Source organism: Rhea pennata, chromosome 3 (assembly GCF_028389875.1).
Source record: "Rhea pennata isolate bPtePen1 chromosome 3, bPtePen1.pri, whole genome shotgun sequence".
Taxonomy (NCBI): domain Eukaryota; kingdom Metazoa; phylum Chordata; class Aves; order Rheiformes; family Rheidae; genus Rhea; species Rhea pennata.
Genome location: NC_084665.1, coordinates 50446784 through 50452993, shown reverse-complemented (window position 1 = coordinate 50452993; position 6210 = coordinate 50446784).

Sequence of the window (6210 nt, the reverse complement as noted above, 5' to 3'; positions counted from 1 at the left end):
AGTCCTGCTGCTAATTAATATTTCACTCTGAAATCCTTGGCTGAGTGGAAATAATTTAATTCCAGTTCCTTGGCTACAACGTGTTAGTATTACCCTAGCACTAGTAATTGGCTTTTGGCTGTTTTCTTACATTGCAAAAAAAGATAAAGATGGTACAAAACTTACAGAGAATGGGGATTGGAATTGGAATCATAAAAAACTGAATCTGTGTATATTTAATTAAGTGTAATTTGTATTCCTTATGTCACTATCCTGGAAAATTCCCAACGTTTTCCACATTAAGCAAACACGACAAATTAAGCATATCAAATATTACTTTTTCTTGCTTGTTTTTTTTCTGCCCAGTCTACTGGAAGTCACTGGCTGCTGAATCAGTTTCTATTGCATGATATAGAGTAAAACCGTCTCTCATTCAAATCATCACAAAAGCAAAAGCTTAAAATAGATTGATAAGAAATTGCCAATATGAGATATATTGTCACAGTCCCTGTTTCGTTTCATGATGATATATAATGACATAGTATACAGATTACCATAAAACACTAGGACTGAAAAGAGACCTCATTAGAAATTCTTTATGAAGAAAGCAGTACCTTTAGAGAATAGCAAGGAAGTTCTTTTTTCTCTAGTAAAGACTCTTTTGAGAAACTGCAAATGAAGTTCATGTGATTCTTCTTCTATGATTGACTGTAATGAGTCTCCATTTGTCTTGTAAACTGAATATTAATCACTGTGTTCAAAATGACATCAGGTTATTGCAGTGTTCAGTGTGTCTAAAACGAAAAGCTATTAACTACGTAATTTGCAAATCTGAAGAGACTTCAGAATTTGTACTAAATAATACGTTATTTGTATTTCAGGATTATGGAAATTACTCCATCTGGCTCTCTTTTGCTTATAAAATAAGCTGCCAATAATTAAAATTTCCACCACTGACTGGTGGCTTCCAGTAGAGTTCAGCTGGACAAGTGAAAAGCTCAGAAACATTGCTTATCAAATTTGAAGTGTAAGATACAGAAAAAGGATGGGTGCCTCTTGTGAGATTTGAGGGAATTCAGGTACACCAAAAAAAAAAAAAAATCTGATCTTGGGAAACTAGGTCACCTGTCACGTAGTCCTGCAAGATCCTCGCTCCCACCATTGTACTTTGATGTGCCCCAGGCCCTTAGAGTTTTCCTCCTGCATGAGGCCTGCCTGGGTGAGATGGAGAAACATCCTCCGCCCTGCTCCTGCCTGGCCAGTTCCTTCCTTCACCTACAAGTGCTGTCCCAACAGCCCATCTCACCTATGCGAAGGGGATGGATCTCCTCACTAAAGAGAGCAGCCATCATTTTTAGAACAGAGCAGGAAATGCAGGTGCTGGTGTTGTATGAGCCGCTGTCGAGTGGAAGATCAGTTCAAGCCATGGGAGACAAGGCTGCTGCCCTCTTCCCTCTGCAGGGTAAAATAGGGACAGGGGCTCCTTTTTTTTCCCCCCGTGAGTGCCCAAACCACCAGGCTGGGGCTGTTTTGTGAGGAGGTCCCTGTGAGTCCCTCCTTATGCAGCTGGGAAGAAATCTAGCCACAATTGCTTAAAGCAGTGGGAAGTCTTGGGTTTCCATCTCTGCTTCAAAATCTGCTTCTGCATTTTCTCCAGCAGCTGTTTACAACAACAGAGATCTCTTCAAGGTGACCAGAGGAGGGTGGCTGTGCCATACAGCTCAGTGGCACGTGCTCCCACCAGCCAGTGCTGTCCTGGCTCCTGCCCAGTGCTTCAATACCTGTTTAAACCCCAAATGCCCAGGAAGGGAGGACCACCAGCCTGGTGTGCCCCCGTGCCACCCTGGGAAGGGGCTGGGGTTAAGGCTCAGCCCAGCTATCATATTAGTTATCCCTCCGCAGCGCCACACATTTCCCAGAGGAGGCATCTGCAGCGGTAAGCTGGGCAGTGTCAGCTCACCGGCTGCACAACACACCATGGCTGCCCGCACCACATAGCCAATAGTCCACGCTCCGAGCCAGCTGGCAAGCTCCCAAGCCTGTGGGCTAGCTGGGGGGACCACAGCAGTGCCATGGTGGAGGCCAAGCAGGACTAACCCAGCAGCTCGTGCATCTCTGCACAGCCTCCACATCCTGAGCCTGCTGCCTGGACTGCGCAAAGGCATGCATGGGCATTGCACCACCAACACCTCCTCATCCATGGGGACAGGGTAGCAACCCTACCACTCCTTTCTGGGGCAAAGGAGAGTCTCAGTCCGCACAGCCGTTGGGGGACGCCCAGGATGGCTGGAGCTGGCCCAGGCCTCTGGGAACAGCCAATGTGTAGAAATGGGGAGAACTGGGAGTGACCCAGGTGGGTCCACATCCCCACCTGTGCTGACTTGGCCCAGTCGCCAGGAGAAGAGGCCATGCACAGCTATGTAGTGCTGGTGTAAGTCAGGCCTAGCTTGCGCTACAGTCATACCAGATCTTTCCCTAGAGACCCCCACAAAGTGTGGGCTGTGCTCAATCACAGACAGGAGGCTCAGCTTACTGCACCACCCTCTGATCTGACCTCCTTTGGGTCTACAGCATACAGCAATACGTATATTATGTATACTATATAAGCATGGGTACTGCCTGAGGAGCTCATCTGCTCAAGTTGGAGTTTTGATTCCACTGCAGGGACCAGATGTTCTAGTTGTCTCCAAAAACCAAGCTATTTTTAAGCATTTAGACTCTAACTGCTAGCCCAGACCTATGGAGATGCAAACAGCAAGCCCATGGAAGTCCCACTTAATTTTTGTGGGACTTAAAACAGTCATCAGACTTCAAGTTGAATTTCAGTTACATAGGGATAGCAGCAAGGCTAAGTATAAAAGAGCCCACATATTCCAGTTTCCCAATTTTCTCTTCTGCCCAGAGAGATGACACTATCTAAGTAATTTTTCTGTTTAAATAATAATTTAGGTGCCAGATTGTTAACTGATTTAGTGAATATCCGTTTTGCCATCTTTTTCAATTATTTTTTTGAGACGTGGTTCTTGGTCAGGTGTGAGTATGACAGCAGGCCTGTTAATCAGGCAGATTTGCCAAAAAAACAAATGCCATCAGCCAGAACAGTTTTACTGTAGCTCCAAAATACAAGACATAACAAATAAATGATTAAAAGCTATTGATGAGGACACCTGCCTTCTTCCAGACCTCCAGTGATCCGAGCATTCCAAACGTCTTAAAACAGAAGGCTAAATAGAAAGACTTTCAGAAAAAAAAAAAGTATTTCACATGTTTTTGTCCAATGCCTGTAAGAGAGATTTTATTTACTATCTTCATCTCTAGTGGAGATACTCTCCACTATCTTCTAAGTTTGATTATTTTGAGAAATGTAACTTGAGAGATTACTTCATAATAACAGCATGAGCAGTTGTTACTTATAAAATGCTTCTTTTAGTGAGATAGTGGCATAATAAGTTGAGAACACCTGAGTACCCAAGAGACGAGTGCTGTTCCCACTTTACCTAACAACCACTCTTCAGACTGCCAGCCTCCTGGCTCACATCCCTTCCACTAACCTGTGCCCCAGCCATTTCCTGAAAAATAGGTTTATGGGGAGGTGAGGACTAAAGGAGCACTGCCCTCCCAGTGCGGCTTTGGACACTAACCTGCAGTAGCTGGCACTGGGGTAACAACAGCACAAGACACCTGGCTGCATGCAGTCTTCACAGTCAGTTTAAACGACGAAATCTCGACCTGGGAAATGCATTTAGACCGATGGGCTGAAGTGAGAGCACTCAAGTGATCTGACCAGCTTTCCTGCCAAGAGGGAGCATTACACCCCTGGCAGGAGGAGGCAGATCGTCTTCCCTCTTAGCTGAGAGCTTTGGAAACAGAGAAATGCCTCGTGCTGAAGCCAACAATGACAAGTTTTAATGAAAAACCCTAGCTGGAAGTAAGTGATTTAACAGAAAGTACCTACTGGGATGCATCAGGCTTGTCTATACTGATTACATTTTTTTATAGGGTTACTGCTATGTTTTTAGTTCTTGTTAATTTTGTTTTGTGTTCTTCAGGTGTAGAGCATGGGGTTTTAATACAAACAATAACTGCGTGAGTTACAGAAAAATCCTAGGTAAATAGCTTGTTTCCTAAAAAGTGAGCTTCTTCTCAGAACAGCATTTCTTACAAACAGCACATAGTATTCTTGAGCCTGCTCAAGAATCTTCTTAACAAGTTAGCTTCTTTTTTTATAAAAGATTTTGGAACATCAGTTCTTCCAGCTGAGCACTGCATCTGAATGTCAGTGCTGTGATTTTTGCGCTGAATGCGTTGTTAGGGATCATATCATCAATCTGTGCATGTTTCTGGGCTTAGTTGCTCTCAAGGTCTATCTAATCCTTGCCCTATCTGTATTTCCTGTATTTTGGGGGAAAGTAATAACAAATGCCACAGCACATCAATATAAAATAATCTGCCCATCTCCATCCGGTTTTATTTATCTTGTATCAAAACACTTAATCTCCAAAGCACAAGGATCTGAAATCTTTCCCAAATGCATTATATGTATCTGCTCTGAGTGATCTACGTTTCCCGCAGGCCCTTCCAGGCCCAGCTTCTGGCAGCCTTGTGAAGGAAGCTGCCTAAGCAGCAAAGCAGTCTGGATTTAGAAGAAATTTAGTATTGCTTGTCATTGATTGCTCCACTGCTGGGACGGTGACGTGCAAAGTCTTGACGTTCTCCCCCTGCATCATCAGTTTCACCATTAAGCAGCAATAACACCGCCAGCAGCGGCACTGCCCTTCTACAACATTGGCTTGGTGGAGCTCGGAGCCAGATCCAACCAGAGCACAGGTGCCTAAATCACAGCCCCAGGAGCACCGAGGTGCCAGGCTTAAGAATGTAACTCCCCAAATCCCCCTTCTTCACAGCAAGAGCCAGCACCTGCCTCTTTACTTTTATAGATATTTAAACTATTTACATTTGCTGGACTTAATCTGCAGTGTATTGACTGCCTCTTTGGGCAGCACACTCCTGCCACCTTTGTAAGATTTGTGAAAGACAGGGGCCTCTTTCCTCTTTTTCTTCCAATGGACAGCAGCTGAGGCAGGGACACAAGCACTCACCAGCCACCATAGGACCTGCATGGAGTGGGGACACTCCAGAGGCTTGTGTCACCTCCATCCCAGCCTGAGAGATAGGGCTGCATAACAGCTGGGTAATGGCAACAGGTAGCTGCCACCACTAGGAACTGAAAGGGAGACCTTCACTTGGCTCCTCCTATCTTTTGTCCTCTTTGGAGCAGATCAGCTGTCTGCTGGTGGGAAGAGTTGGGTCATCTTCACTTTGTATGTAGTCCTGAGTCATAACTTATCTTGCTAAGCTAGGAGGTTTGGGGGCCCGAGTTATGAAGCTGTGTGCCAGAGCAGGGCACCGAAACACCACATCTCTGTGTGCCTACAGATGTTACACTTTTGACTGGGTTGAATGTCTTAAGTATCTAACTATCTGCCTGTGTTTGGGATTCACAGGCTACAGCCATGCCTGAATCCCTTCTGGTGTCAATCTAATAGGCATGGACCTGGAGCTCACCTGGTGCTCCCAAACCACTCTGTGGCAGAAAGTACCACAACTCTTACACTTGGAATCAAGTCTGTACTGAGGCAGATAAGGTGCCCGTGTTCCAGCCAAGCGGTCGGGCGGTATTTGTTTTGGGAAGCAGGGTGTCTCTGTTCTTAGCCTACTGTGGCTCAAAACCACGTCCTCCACTTCCACAGGAGGCTGCCATGCTCATCTGCGAAACAACTCAGTGGTAGCTGCTTTTTGCAGCCCCCTAGTCCCAGTTCCCGCCTCCCGACTTGGCTGAAGCTGAGCCCCTACACAGCCCAGAAACACGCAGTAGAAAGAGCGAGAGAACAAGGAAAGAAGAACCTGCCGGTGGTCCAGGAAAAGGGGCTCTGCTTGGAAAGGGGACAGCCTGTGCGCTCTCCCCAGCCCAAGGAACGCCTGGGCATTTTGCATGAGAGAGCACGTGAACACAGGATAGGAACGGGCTAAGGCCCTTCGTGGAATTTATGACTAGTGTTTTAAAGCACTGAGACTGTACAAACAACTCCCCCGTTGGGATTTCGTCAATTTACTTAATGATGCAGAAAAGAATAAAGCTCCCATCTTCTCCAGGCTGTGTCGAATCTTCAAGGCTGAGAGATTTAATTGTGTTCGAAGGAGCGGCCATATGCTTAAGGAAGTGAGTGACAC